Raw genomic sequence first — 16,184 nt, 5'->3', positions numbered from 1 at the left:
GTATGAATATCAAGAGCTCAGATGGCAACCCAGTTCTAAGCAAAGAAGGGAAGGCAGAAAGGTGGAAGGAGTATATAGAGGGTTTATACAAGGGCGATGTACTTGAGGACAATATTATGAAAATGGAAGAGGATGTAGATGAAGACGAAATGGGAGATAAGATACTGCGTGAAGAGTTTGACAGAGCACTGAAAGACCTAAGTCGAAACAAGGCCCCGGGAGTAGACAACATTCCATTTGAACTACTGATGGCCTCGGGAGAGCCAGTCATGACAAAACTCTACCATCTGGTGAGCACGATGTATGAGACAGGCGAAATACCCTCAGACTTCAAGAAGAATATAATAATTCCAATCCCAAAGAAAGCAGGTGTGACAGATGTGAAAATTACTGAACTATCAGTTTAATAAGTCACAGCTGCAAAATACTAACGCGAATTCTTTACAGACGAATGGAAAAACTGGTAGAAGCCGACCTCGGGGAAGATCAGTTTGGATTCCGTAGAAATGTTGGAACACGTGAGGCAATACTGACCATACGACTTATCTTAGAAGAAAGATTAAGAAAAGGCAAACCTACGTTTCTAGCATTTGTAGACTTAGAGAAAGCTTTTGACAATGTTAACTGGAATACTCTCTTTCAAATTCTGAAGGTGGCAGGGGTAAAATACAGGGAGCGAAAGGCTATTTATAGTTTGTACAGAAACCAGATGGCAGTTATAAGAGTCGAGGGGCATGAAAGGGAAGCAGTGGTTGGGAAAGGAGTAAGACAGGGTTGTAGCCTCTCCCCGATGTTATTCAATCTGTATATTGAGCAAGCAGTAAAGGAAACAAAAGAAAAATTCAGAGTAGGTGTTAAAATTCATGGAGAAGAAGTAAAAACTTTGAGGTTCGCCGATGACATTGTAATTCTGTCAGAGACAGCAAAGGACTTGGAAGAGCAGTTGAACGGAATGGACAGTGTCTTGAAAGGAGGATATAAGATGAACATCAACAAAAGCAAAACGAGGATAATGGAATGTAGTCAAATTAAGTCGGGTGATGCTGAGGGAATTAGATTAGGAAATGAGACACTTAAAGTAGTAAAGGAGTTTTGCGATTTAGGGAGTAAAATAACCGATGATGGTCGAAGTAGAGAGGATATAAAATGTAGACTGGCAATGGCAAGGAAAGCGTTTCTCAAGAAGAGGAATTTGTTAACATCCGAGTATAGATTTAAGTGTCAGGAAGTCGTTTCTAAAAGTATTTGTATGGAGTGTAGCCATGTATGGAAGTGAAACATGGACAATAACTAGTTTGGACAAGAAGAGAATAAAAGCTTTTGAAATGTGGTGCTACAGAAGAATGCTGAAGATAAGGTGGGTAGATCACGTAACTAATGAGGAGGTATTGAATAGGATTGGGGAGAAGAAAAGTTTGTGGCACAACTTAACTAGAAGAAGGGATCGGTTGGTAGGACATGTTTTGAGGCATCAAGGGATCACAAATTTAGCACTGGAGGGCAGTGTGGAGGGTAAAAATCGTAGAGGGAGACCAAGAGATGAATACACTAAGCAGATTCAAAAGGATGTAGGTTGCAGTAGATACTGGGAGATGAAGAAGCCTGCACAGGATAGAGTAGCATGGAGAGCTGCATCAAACCAGTCTCAGGACTGAAGACCACAACAACAACAACAACAACATTTTTATTTTTTAAATTTTTTTTTAAATTTATATCTAAAAATTCCTCTATGGAGTAGAAGGAGTTGTCATTCAGAAATTCTTTTAATTTCTTCTTAAATACTTGTTGGTTATCTGTCAGACTTTTGATACTATTTGGTAAGTGACCAAAGACATTAGTGCCAGTATAATTCACCCCTTTCTGTGCCAAATTTAGATTTAATCTTGAATAGTGAAGATCATCCTTTCTCCTAGTATTGTAGTTATGCACACTGCTATTACTTTTGAATTGGGTTTGGTTGTGAATAACAAATTTCATAAGAGAGTATATATACTGAGAAGCTACTGTGAATATCCCTAGATCCTTAAATAAATGTCTGCAGGGTGATCTTGGGTGGACTCCAGCTATTATTCTGATTAATGCTTTTGTGCAATAAATACTTTATTCCTCAGTGATGAATTACCCCAAAATATGATGCCATATGAAAGCAACGAGTGAAAATAGGCGTAGTAAGCTAATTTACTAAGATGTTTATCACCAAAATTTGCAATGACCCTTATTGCATAAGTAGCTGAACTCCGTTTCAGCAGATCATCAATGTGTTTCTTCCAATTTAATCTCTCATCAATGGACACACCTAAAAATTTGGAACATTCTACCTTAGCTAAATGCTTCTGATTAAGGTCTATATTTATTAATGGCGTCATACCATTCACTGCACGGAACTGTATGTACTGTGTCCTATCAAAATTCAGTGAGAGTCCGTTTACAAGGAACCACTTAGTAATTTTCTGGAAGACAGTATTGACAATTTCATCAGTTAATTCTTGTTTGTCAGGTGTGATTACTATACTTGTATCATTAGCAAAGAGAACTAACTTTGCCTCTTCTTGAATATAGAATGGCAAGTCATTAATATATATTAAGAACAACAAAGGACCCAAGACTGACCCTTGTGGAACCCCATTCTTGATAGTTCCCCAGTTTGAGGAATGTGCTGATCTTTGCATATTATGAGAACTACTTATTTCAACTTTCTGCACTCTTCCAGTTAGGTACGAATTAAACCATTTGTGCACTGTCCCACTCATGCCACAATACTTGAGCTTGTCTAGCAGAATTTCATGATTTACACAATCAAAAGCCTTTGAGAGATCACAAAAAATCCCAATGGGTGGTGTTTGGTTATTCAGATCATTCAAAATTTGATTGGTGAAAGCATATATGGCATTTTCTGTTGAAAAACCTTTCTGGAAACTGACATTTTGTTAGTACTTCATTGTTACAGATATGTGAAGCTACTCTTGAATACATTACTTTCTCAAAAATTTTGGATAAAGCTGTTAGAAGGGAGATTGGACGGTAATTGTTGACATCGGATCTATCCCCCTTTTTATGCAAAGGTATAACAATAGCATATTTCAGTCTATCAGGGAAAATGCCCTGTTCGAGAGAGCTATTACACAGGTTGCTGAGAATCTTACTTATCTGTTGAGAACAAGCTTTTAGTATTTTGCTGGAAATGCCATCAATTCCATGTGAGTTTTTGCTTTTAAGCAAGTTTATTATTTTCCTAATTTCAGAGGGAGAAGTGGGTGAGATTTCAATTGTATCAAATTGCATAGGTATGGCCTCTTCCATTAACAGCCTAGCATCTTCTAATGAACACCTGGATCCTACTATTTCCACAACATTTAGAAAATGATTATTAAAAATATTTTCAACTTCTGACTTTTTGCTCGTAAAGTTTTCATTCAATTTGATGGTAATACTGTCTTCCTGTGCTCTTGGTTGACCTGTTTCTCTTTTAATAATATTCCAAATTGTTTTAATTTTATTATCAGAGTTGCTGATTTCAGACATGGCACACATACTTCTGGATTTTTTAATAACTTTTCTTAATATAACACAGTAGTTTTTATAATGTTTGATGGATTCTGGGTCACTACTCTTTCTTGCTGTCAGATACATTTCCCTTTTCCGGTTACAAGATATTTTTATACGCTTAGTAAGCCATGGTTTGTTACAAGGTTTCTTACGAGTATATTCAACTATTTTCTTGGAGAAGCAGTTTTCAAATGCATTTACAAAAATGTCATGAAATAAATTATATTTTAAATTGGCATCAGGTTCACAGTACACCTCATCCCAGTCTAACTGCTGTAGGCTTTCCCTGAAATTTGCAATTGTTAAATCGTTGACTGAACATACTACTTTGGAGGACTGTTTAGTATTGCTGAATGGAGCTATGTCATATATTGTAACTAGCTGTGCACCATGATCAGAAAGACCATTCTCAACAGGCTGAGCATTTATCTGGTTAAACTTATCTTGGGCTATAAAGAAGTTATCTATCAGTGAGCTGCTATCCTTTACCACCCGAGTAGGAAAATCAATAATGTGTGTTCCACTGAAGTATGGGAGCCATCTATGACAGGGATAGCACCTTCATCCTGTCTCTGACGGGATGGGGAGACTGCAGCAGGTGGAGGGGCAAGCGTGGGGCGAGATGATCGCCCCAGACAAACATCATACTCCATCAGCTCTGGGGAAGAGTCAGATGAAGTGTCATGTAAAACGACATCTGCATGGTCAAACAGTTTACCACGGGATTTGACCCACTGTTGCTGCTGTATAGGAGCTTTCTGCAGTTTGGTGTGCTTTGGTGGAGTGGTAATGGCTGTACTGGGCTTCTGAACAGCCACAGCTATTGGAGGTGCCAGGGGCTGGCCCAAGTTCACCACTGTACCTTTGTCTGCCGTTCGAGTGCGGGCTACAGGCTCTGAAACACTGGCTGCATTGCAAGTGCACTGACATCTGCAGGTGTTACTGCCAACACTCACCACCTCTGTCTGCTTGGAGGCATCTGCTTTTGGAGTAGGCTTCCGAACAATTGATGCAAAAGCTGTAGCAAATGTGGGAGGTTGCATCGATTTGTAGATCTTTTTGGTCTCACCATAGGGGATACACTTGGTTGTTTTTATTTCCTGGACTTTGCATTCCTCTAAAAATATTCGGCAGTCCCTACTCCAACCAGGGTGGTTTCAAGTGCAATTGATACATTTGGCTGGAGACGAGCAACCAACTCCTTCATGAGCAGCCTTACCGCAGTTGCCACAAGTCGCTTTGCCTTTACACCCAAAGGTGGCATGCCCAAAACGCTGGCATTTAAAACAGCGCATTGGGGTCGGGAGATAAGGCCTCACACTAAGGCGAAGGAAGCCAGCTTCAACATGTTCAGGAAGTTTCGTGCTACTGAAGGTCAGAATAAAGGAGTCGGATTTGACAAGACAGCCATCAACCCTCTTCATAATATGTTGTACATCAATGATACCTTCCAGAGCCCACTCATGTTGCAGTTCTTCCCTGGGAATGTCGACTTTGCTATAATTCAAGGTGCTGTGCAGTTCAGTGTCTATGGTATACTCTCCAAGGCATTTAGCAGATTGGAGGTTAGTTGCTTGCTCGGAAGTGGGAGTTTCCACTAGCAAGGTCCCATTACACAAGCGCTTCACCGATTTTAAGGAGCCACAGATTCTCTCCAAACCCTTTCGTATATAGAAGGGCGAAACCTTCTCGAAACTACCCTGCTTCCGTTTCACAATGAGAAACATGTTCTGATTCCCAGAATGCATTCTGTTACCAAAGACTAGACTTGTCAAAGAAGCACCAGAGGCAGGGGGACTGACTGCATAAGCCCTCTTGAGAGACTGAGTGTTAGAACCTTCCAGCAGCCCACCCTTTCTGCTGGGAGGAGGAAAAGAGGATTTTGAAGGATCCATCTCGGTCCCATGAGCAGCTAGGGAACTAGAAGTCCACTTAGACAGAGCCCTGTGTGCCTAGGTAAGCCTTATACAACTGAGGTGCGGCAGGTTCCCCAGAGGTTGCCCGCTAACGACTGATCCACCTCAACAGCCATGCATCTCATCAGCGCGCAGCACATCTTGAAATTGAGGGGTTGTTTATAGAGGTTTATTCCATCCTTGCACAATCCGGGTGGTCAAGCCAAGATCCCCATTCCCTGAGACACACAATGTTCCACCGCCGCGCCACATGGTGGTCGCTGAAGTATGCCCAGAGCTTACGGTGACAGGGGACTGGCGGTGCTTACCAGTCCCCAGCTCAGGAACCCCGGGGTTGCCAAGCCTGTACCCGGCACCTGAATGCCGAGCCACTGGGGGCTACACACACAAAACTAAGCACAAAATTAGACCTGCTGCTATATGCATTAAGACTGAAGGCCAATCTTTCTCTTTTCTGGAGATGCAGATTATACTAATGGCTGTTAATGGCAATAAGGCAAAAATAAAAATAAATTGAATTAAAGGAGGTGTAGCAAAACAAGAAAAGAAGTAAAGAGAATCCAGCTTGCTTTGCCACAAGCTCTTTATGATATTTTTGCAAAGTATTTTAAATTATATGCTACAAAGTCTACTGCAACAGGTCCAAGTACTGAAAGAATTGTATATGATTACATGCCTACAGTTGACAAGCCTGCCACCTGCCAATGCATCAAACTTCACTTGCTGCGCATGGAAAATACTCCTACGTGAACATCAGATTAAACAAATAATAATCTTAAGATTTCACCCTGAAGGTAACCCCATAGTAGAATCTTTCGTGAATTGAATAGGTTTACATGCAATTATGCACACGATCAACAGATGCATTGGGTAGAATATCTACGGTTATACAAAAAGATCATAAATAATCAGCTACTGTATACAGTACAATGCTCTCCAGCTGAACTATTATGCAAGACAAATGACAAGAACGAATAGATAGATCCACTTCCATGTCTTCCGAGAGAAGAATGTTCCTGGAAAAAGAAGGTAATACGAACCTTAGTCACACTCACTGAACAACACATTTGAGAAAAGTCTGTGACCAGAAATCAATGGCAAATGCAAAGATGACAGGTAGGAGAAAGCATTCTCTCTCTCTCTCCCTCTCCCCCCCCCCCCCTCCACCATTTTTTTTTTTTTTTGGAGACTCACCTGAAATGTTCACTTCAACACAAAAGGAGCTGTAAGTGTGTAAGTGGCAGCTACTTTATACAAGTCCTATCCTACTTGAGGTGGGTACGGTAGTATTCTTGAAGAATAGGAAGAAATTTGTATGTATACAAGTCTAGATGCCTCACAGTGAAAATGGTGTAATACATTGTTTGAATGTCAAGTATTTAGCTCTAAGTAATATTTCTTCGTATATTTTTTCCAGTACTTGTAGTACAAATGAAAGACTGGCGTAAGAAAAACATGCCTTAATTACCAATTATTTGTAGATTCATAACATGTTATGTTGTCACATAGTAAAGATGGAAAGTTGATTTAGTATTAGTAATGTTCAAAGCCATGTGAACAGTAACATTAGCCATGGAAGCAGGGTCTGAATAATATTTTTGTCCTAGCATTTCGCAGATTCTACGTCAGTATTCTGCTCAGATGTGAGCATGCTGTTGTCCTTTCTCTATCTTTTGCCAATTTTTTTGTGTGTGGTTTTGACTTGATCCAGATATGTGTTAATTTTGTCCTATGAATGGCTGACATTGTCCTTGCCTATATAAATGTTAGCTCATTGAGAATGCTAAGGTTTTACGAACTCAGGCCAGAGTTGTAAAAGAAAACTATTTTATAGATTAAAACTTGTTTCTGTGACAGAATGTGGATATAGCTGTTACAGAATGGTGTTGGCTTAATAGGCCTGTGTTTTGCTTTACTAACAAAAACTGAGATCTGTGGTGGTGATACACAACCATATACTGTAACTAATACGTATTGATAAATTGTGATATAGTGAATTCAGTCTCTAAAATGTTATTGTGTTAGTGAGTACATGGCAAACGATATGGGACAGTGATGATCACACACGGTGGAAATATAAGGCACAGTCAAACTAGCACTGTATTGAATTGGAAAACAAAAACTAAAATGCTGAAAGAAGCTCAATAAAGAATCTTGCACTTACCTGAGATAAACTCAGCAATCTGCCATCCACTTATGGATAGTGCAAGATGACAAAGTTTTCTTCGTGTCATTTGAGATGTTACTATGCACACTTTTATACATGCTAAGGAACTCAGATGCTAAATGTGCTGACTGTTGGCTGACTGTTCTGCATGCCACACGCCTAACCTGATTGTCATTGTGGGATACTAAGTAGTGCACTAATCATTATTGGTCTGAACTGTATTCAGAATAAAGAAAAACTGCCCTCAGAGACACTTATACAGTGTATGTCGTGTACATTAATTACAAAACTGATTTCGGCTCTATGACCTCCAACACAAATCTTGGTGGTTTAAATCATTGTGTACTGGCCAATGAGTGATGCTGTGTGGTTTTGTGTGTGTGTGTGTGGGGGGGGGTAAACCTACACCCTGACCCTGTACTCTGATATTGCCAGCAAAAACATTCAACCATCATCACGATCAGCATCTCTGGATTTCTGACACTTAATGCAATGAAACACAAACCGTACCAGTCATTTCACTGTATCTATCCTATGTGTTATATCTTGTTCATACGATGCTATCATTAGCAACAATGGAAAAGAAAAAATAATACTGAAAACATTAACTAATACACACACACACACACACACACACACACACACACACACACACACACACACACAGTTTTTTCTGACAAATTTGAAATGTACAAACTGAAATGATAAAAATATAAAAAATGACAATTTTGCTGAGCACTACATTATGATAAACTGTTTTATCAGAAACTGTACTTAATAGAATTAGTATCTGTAATCTATTCTGTATGTTCTCACTGTTCAGTGCTTCACAGCATCTCCAACTCTGCAAAGTAATAACATCTGAAGGCTCCTTCACAGTTTTTTCAGGTTTCCTGTCAATTACTGTCGTGGGTGCACACACACGTGCAAATATTTACTTAAACAGTCCTGATGACAGCTATAATACAGAGTTTAGCACAATGTCATGACATCTAGTATCTGACTGGAAAACTTCAAGTAATCTATTATGATCAAATGGATTACCTAAAAGTCATGACAAACAAATCAATTCTTTCATATTATTAACTGTAACTGTTAACAATGTATCGTTCTTTATCTAAAGCAAATCAAATATCTAACAAAGCTACTTTGTAACTGCTAATATTGTTACAGTATGTCAGACACTAAGACCCTAAATGCTCTAACATTAATGGTACTAGAATGAGATTTTCACTCTACAGCAGAGTGTGCGCTGATATGAAACTTCCTGACAGATTAAAGCTGTGTGCCAGACCAAGACTCAAACTTAGGATCTTTGCCTGTTGCGGGCAAGTGCTCTACCAAGTTTGGAATGTAGGAGATGACGTACTGGCAGAATTGAAGCTGTGGGGACAGGTCGTGAGTCGTGCTTGGGTAGCTAAGATGGTAGAGCACTTGCCCGCGAAAGGCAAAGGTCCTGAGCTTGTGTCTTGGTCCAGCACACAGTTTTAATCTGTCAGGCAGTTTCATTAATGGTTCTTCCAACATCTTTGACAGACATTGCCTCTACCATTCAAGGGGGCAATATAAGAAACCATTACATCTCTGGGAAAAAGGAAAGCCACCTTAATTGTACTGTAAAAAAGGATATATCTCTTGGGCATATTCAGCTGTCTTTGGAATTTTAGTTCTCCTGGTGTTTAAAAAATGCAAACGTGATGTACAAATGACTCTTGTCCTTCCTGTTAGAGCTTCCAGATGATAAAGCTCTGTTTGATTATTGTTATTATAGTTACTACTGAAATAATAAGCAAATGCTTTAGGTGTGCATTATAATTTATTTAAAACAGTGTAGTCAGCACCATGTTCCACAAATCAAGAAAGCTTTGATATCTTCAGCCTGTTTAGTTGGAAGGGATTGGTTCGGTGACGCAACGGTCGCATCCCATCAGTGTCCAATCGTTTACGTATTTTATTTGTAACAGCTGAGTCTGCAATCTAGTGTTCTCCACGGCATCCAATTATCACTGTTATTATCATGAAAATAGTTTTATTGCACTGAAAGAAAACAATAACACAGTCTCCTGTCATCAAAATTTTCTGCTCTCCAACAATGACTTCTGTGCTGATGGTCCTGTTACAGAGAGATAACTAGATGAAGAAGGAGAATTTTTATTTCAAATTTATCCTACAGCCTACCTTTCTTTCATGGTTTTATTATTCTCTTGATGTCATCAATGTGATGTGGCCTTGTTTCGTGAACATTTTACCGCTGACTGTAAAAACATTTTTTTTTTAAATCCACACCAGTTAAAACAAGGCCAGCATTACAAACAGTATTTGATGAATAGCTTTTCAGAGAAATTCCTTTTTTATAAAGTATAATAATAAAACAGATTGTTGCAACATCCTGTTCAAATATATTTACAGAGTTGAAGTTATTTTCCAGTATGATTCTGAGTTAAATCTAATTAGTTTGTTTCTGTCTGTCTTCATTTCAACACTGGGGCCAGGAAATATATCACCACTTTCGCCCCAAAATCAGTAATGGCACTAATTCACCAATGAGACTACTTGACACACAGTCAATAACAAAATAATGAGATTCTTTGATTCCCATAGTTTCAACAGACACTGCTACAATGTTTATGATTATACAGCCAGAACTATCAGGTTGTTACCAGGTCGATTAATGTGACACTGTGCAAAGAGTTACTTAGTGTCTGAAGACCACTGATGTTCAAGTTCTACAATACTGTTAAAACTGTTCGGATAGATCCTTCAGGCTGAATCTCTTCTTTCTTACGATTTCTGTATGTCAGTTAGATAAGTATAACATATATACCACTTGTACTCTTATCTTTTTCCTGTACTGACATTAAAACCTTTTAATGCAGCATCTTATATTTTTAGCGTGTCTTAGCTAAATCCTGAAACTATGACAAAATATCCATGGTTTGCAAATATTCTTTACTTGTTTCAACCCAATGGGACTCGGGGCAAGTAAGGCTAGCAACCTGCTTCCCTGGCAACAATCAGAGCAAAATGCCTCGGACCTTTGGAGGTGACGGAGTCCCACCTCTAACTGACAAACCAGGGACTCCTAAGATACGACTTGGCAAACAAATGGTAATGAGATGGGGAGCTAGGAGCTATTAATATCAATGGGGGCTACTCTGGGAAGAAGGTAGAGCTGGCAGAGGCTGCAAGTAAGATGGGGCTGGACGTTTTAGCAGTTAGTGACATTCGGGTAAGGGGTGAGAAAGAAGAGGAAGTGGGAGAATACAAGATCTACCTGTCAGGAGTCAAAGCAGGAATAGCACAATGGGGTGTAGGGCTTTACGTCAGGAAAGAAATGGAACCCAGCGTAGTTGCAATAAGGTATGTAAACGAACGACTGATGTGGATAGATTTGACAGTGTCTAGCAAGAAAATTAAGATTGTGTCAGTATATTCACATTGTGAAGGGACAGATCAAGATAAGATGGATAGTTTTTATGAGGCACTCAGTGATGTAGTTGTTAGAGTAAAGGACAAGGACAGTGTTCTGCTCATGGGTGATTTTAACGCCAGGATTGGAAATCGAACAGAAGGGTATGAAAAGGTTATGTGTAAATTTGGAGAGGATATGGAGGCCAACAGGAACGGGAAACAACTCTTGGATTTCTGTGCCAGTATGGGCTTAGTAATCACAAACTCCTTTTTTAAACATAAGAACATTCACCGGTATACTTGGGAAGGCAGGGGAACCAGATCTGTCATTGACTATATAATAACAGATCAGGAATTCAGGAAGGCTGTGAGGGACACACGTGTATTCAGGGGATTCTTTGATGACACTGATCATTATTTAATCTGCAGTGAAATTGGGATTGTGAGGCCGAAAGTGCAGGAGGTCAGGTCCATATGTATGAGGATAAGAGTGGAGAAACTTCAGGATAAGGAAATCAGGCACAAGTACATAACAGCGATCTCAGAAAGGTACCAGTTAGTTGAGTGTAGTCAATTACAGTCATTGGAAAAGGAATGGACAAGATACAGGGACACAGTACTAGAAGTGGCTAAAGAATGTCTTGGAACAGTAGTGTGTAAAAGTAGGATGAAGCAAACAGCTTGGTGGAATGATACAGTCAAGGCAGCCTGTAAAAGGAAAAAGAAGGCGTATCAAAAATGGCTACATACCAGAACCCAGGTAGACAGAGAAAGTTATGTTGAAGAAAGAAACAAAGCCAAACAGATAATTGCAGCATCCAAGAAGAAATCGTGGAAAGACTTTGGAAACAGGTTGGAGACTATGGGTCAAGCTGCTGGAAAACCATTCTGGAGTGTAATTAGCAGTCTTCGAAAGGGAAGTAAGAAGGAAATGACAAGTATTTTGGACAGGTCAGGAAAACTGCTGGTGAATCCTGTGAATGCCTTGGGCAGATGGAGGGAATATTTTGAAGAGTTGCTCAATGTAGGTGAAAATGCGATCAGTAATGTTTCAGATTTCGAGGTAGAATGGGATAGGAATGATGATGGAAATAGGATCACATTTGAGGAAGTAGAGAAAATGGTCAATACATTGCAGTGCAATAAAGCGGCTGGGGTGGATGAAATTAAGTCGGAACTCATCAAATACAGTGGAATGTCAGGTCTTAAATGGCTACACAGGATCATTGAAATGGCCTGGGAGTCGGGACAGGTTCCATCAGACTGGACAAAAGCAGTAATCACACCAATCTTTAAACATGGAAACAGAAAAGATTGTAACAACTACAGAGGTATCTCTTTAATCAGCGTTGTGGGTAAAATCTTCTCAGGTATTGTTGAAAGGAAAGTGCGAGTATTAGTTGAGGACCAATTGGATGAAAATCAGTGTGGGTTTAGGCCTCTTAGAGGTTGTCAGAACCAGATCTTTAGCTTACGGCAAATAATGGAGAAGTGTTATGAGTGGAACAGGGAATTGTATCTATGCTTTATAGATCTAGAAAAGGCATATGACCGGGTTCCTAGTAGGAAGTTATTGTCTGTTCTACAAGATTATGGAATAGGAGGCAAACTTTTGCAAGCAATAAAGGTCTTTACATGGATAGTCAGGCAGCAGTTAGAATTGACGGTAAATTGAGTTCATGGTTCTGAGTAGTTTCAGGGGTAAGACAAGGCTGCAACCTGTCTCCACTGTTGTTCATATTATTTATGGATCATATGTTGAAAACAATAGACTGGCTGGGTGAGATTAAGATATGTGAACACAAAATAAGCAGTCTTGCATATGCAGATGACTTAGTTGTGATGCCAGATTCGATTGAAAGTTTGCAAAGTAATATTTCAGAGCTAGATCAGAAATGTAAGGACTATGGTATGAAGATTAGCATCTCCAAAACGAAAGTAATGTGAGTGGGAAAGAAATATAAACGGATTGAGTGCCAAATAGGAGGAACAAAGTTAGAACAGGTGGACGGTTTCAAGTACTTAGGATGCATATTCCCACAGGATGGCAACATAGTGAAAGAACTGGAAGCGAGGTGTAGCAAAGCTAATGCAGTGAGCGCTCAGCTACAATCTACTCTCTTCTGCAAGAAGGAAGTCAGTACCAAGACTAAGTTATCTGTGCACCGTTCAATCTTTCGACCAACTTTGTTGTATGGGAGCGAAAGCTGGGTGGATTCAGGTTACCTTATCAACAAGGTTGAGGTTATGGATATGAAAGTAGCTAGGATGATTGCAGGTACTAGTAGATGGGAACAATGGCAGGAGGGTGTCCACAATGAGGAAATCAAAGAAAAACTGGGAATGAACTCTATAGATGTAGCAGTCAGGGCGAACAGGCTTAGATGGTGGGGTCATGTTACACGCATGGGAGAAGCAAGGTTACCCAAGAGACTCATGGATTCAGCAGTAGAGGATAGGAGGAGTCAGGGCAGACCGAGGAGAAGGTACCTGGATTCGGTTAAGAATGATTTTGAAGTAATAGGTTTAACATCAGAAGAGGTACCATTGTTAGCACTGAATACCGTATTTACTCGAATCTAAGCCGCACTTTTTTTCCGGTTCCTGCAATCCAAAAAACCGCCTGCGGCTTAGAATCGAGTGCAAAGCAAGCGGAAGTTCTGAAAAATGTTGGTAGGTGCCGCCACAACTAACTTCTGGCCGTCGAATATATGTAGCGGTACAAAAGCATGCTTTGTGGGCACAAAGATAAATACTGGCGCCAAAACCTTTTTTTTTCTTCGCCCAGAGTTTCGACCACTGCATTTTCATACATTATCCAACGAAATAAATACAAATTCCGTATTGTTCATCTTCGAATGTAGCAGAATTTCAATGTACTACGAAAATCCGACTGGCAAGACTGTTAGGGATGTTTGTGAATATGGCCAACTCTATGTTCCGAGTTTTTTCCTGCCTGTGAGAAGAGATGGTTGCTAATAGGAACCTGATGAAATGTGAATCACATGCAGTATTCTCTTCACCATAAGAATAATACGAATATAAACATTTTGCCATGTATTCTTTCGTGTTTGCTGCTATCTCATTTAAATCCTGTCTGCCTAATAAACTACGAAACTAGAGTGAGACAACAGCAAACGCGGAAGAATATACGTATCGTGTCATGTTTATATTCGTATTATTATTATGCCTAACAGTGATATAGTCAGAAATGAATCACGGCAACTGACTAGATTTTAAATGTAAGATAACTAATTTCTGTGCAGAATTTGATGTACTAAAGAAGCGGCCGCAAAGATTTTCAAACGGAGAAAAATTTTCGCCCAACTCTCGTTCAGAACATGTTCTATCATACGCAGTCTATTATTTGGTCCTTGGTGATCATTATCAAATAAAGCAGCAGTGTAAGTAACAACAAATAGCAGTCTCTTGCCATTGTTTCGCTAATGAGACGATTCCTCTTTTTATTTTAAGCGGCGGTAGTGCGAACAAAAGCAAGTCATGCCGCGAGCGGCGACAGGCCGTACACACACACTATCAGAATGCGCCAAACAATGCATGACACAGTACAGTAATGCATTTCCAGCTTGGAGTGACGTAAACACCTATAACAAAAAAAACGGCACTTATCAGATCAAAGCAAAACAAGCAATCGATTCAAACCAGACGAAGCACGTGAAAAAGGAAGGGTACCCGTATAAATACGGACTGAGCGCCTGACGCATAGCAATGGCTACCTGGTAAAGCTTAACTGCTAAGCTTACGACTCGAACCAAACTACTGTAGCTGTATCGTCTTTCATTCGACCTAAATTGTGTCTCATATTACAATGGACCAACTTGAATTCGATTTGGAGGTGCGGCCTAAAACTTTTCTCTCCCCTTGAATTTCGAGTCTCAAATTTCAGGTGCGGCTTAGATTCGAGTGCGGCTTAGATTCGAGTAAATACGGTAGGTGATCATGGAGGAACTGTATAAGGGGGGTTATGCTCCAGACTGAATGCTGAAAGGCATAATCAGTCTTAAATGATGATGATGATGTTTCAATTTGATTCTAGTGAGGTAACAACAGATGGATTTCTGTATGACTGTTGTCTATAACAACACACTGTAGGGCTTAGCAAAGGGGAAAGTGACTCCCACACTTTCTGTAGCACTTAAGCGTACCCCTTCAACACCTCGCTAACCTACTGCCCTCTCCGCTTGGAATATCTTTTGCCACAACTTTCACAATCCTTTGGTTGTATTGAAATGATATTGGATATTGGTAAGTTCTAGATGTAGTATAAGTAATGGAAGAAGTAAAGGTAACCACTCATTGTATAAATCAGGCACTGATCAATCAGCAGGCTCATGAACAGGAATGAAAACATTGCTGAGGTTTCAGGCAACATCCTTATTCAGTTTAACAAAAAACTCACATACACAAGCATGGTTACTATGTTCCAGCTGGCAATAATACCCCATTTCTTTAGCTCAACTGGGTTATGGGTTCAAATATGACTGCTACGAGGCAGAGGCAGTAAGGGTACAGGACAGGAATGTCGCACCAGTGACCTCAGCCTTGTGTAGCACAGGAAGTTGTGTGTGGCATATGATGAAGTACAGGACTGGATTGGGTGGGGGTGAGGGTGGGGAGGCGGAGAGAGATGGAATTGAGGAAGATGCAGATTGGGGAGAGAGAAATAAGAAATTAGATTAATTAGTGAAGTGAGGGACTCAGAAACAAGGACCAGCAGAGATTTAGACCAGGAGGATTGTGGACATGAAGCATGTGTAGCAAAGACAATTCCCTGGTATGTAATTCAGAAAAACTCATATTAGGGGGAATGCAGATGGCACAGGTGTTGTAGCAGCCACTGAAGTGAAGCTGCTGAGTAGTACCATCAAGTGCAGAACATAGTAGCTATATGGGCCACAAGCAAACAGAAAATTTGCAATTTGCAACCATATGCTCCTTTTGTGGCAGAAACAATGGGATGATGGCCAAACTGTGAACATGCTTGTGCACGCAATCTTGCAAGCATGCACGCACTTGCACAAATGCGCCCCCCCCCCCCCCCCCACACACACAGACAGACAGACAGACAGACAGAGAGAGAGAGAGAGAGAGAGAGAGAGAGAGAGAGAGAGAGAGAGAGCAAA

The 16,184-nt window shown here is 40.1% G+C and overlaps 1 protein-coding gene across 1 annotated transcript in view; it reads right to left on the bottom strand.

Moving 5' to 3' along the window:
* Positions 1-9,551: 9,551 nt before the first annotated feature.
* LOC126094416 (uncharacterized) overlaps positions 9,552-16,184 on the bottom strand; it is a 214,355-nt gene continuing 207,722 nt past the window's right edge. Inside the window, exons 10-11 of the transcript XR_007521834.1 lie at positions 9,808-9,884; positions 9,552-9,666 (exon numbers count right to left, since the gene is read on the bottom strand). The gene's annotated coding sequence lies outside the window, so the exon portion shown is untranslated. The remainder of the gene's footprint in view (positions 9,667-9,807; positions 9,885-16,184) is intronic.

This window comes from Schistocerca cancellata, chromosome 1 (genome assembly GCF_023864275.1).
Source record: "Schistocerca cancellata isolate TAMUIC-IGC-003103 chromosome 1, iqSchCanc2.1, whole genome shotgun sequence".
Lineage (NCBI taxonomy): Eukaryota > Metazoa > Arthropoda > Insecta > Orthoptera > Acrididae > Schistocerca > Schistocerca cancellata.
The sequence above is the reverse complement of the archived record's forward strand: the minus strand, read 5'-3'. Positions and strand labels throughout refer to the sequence as shown.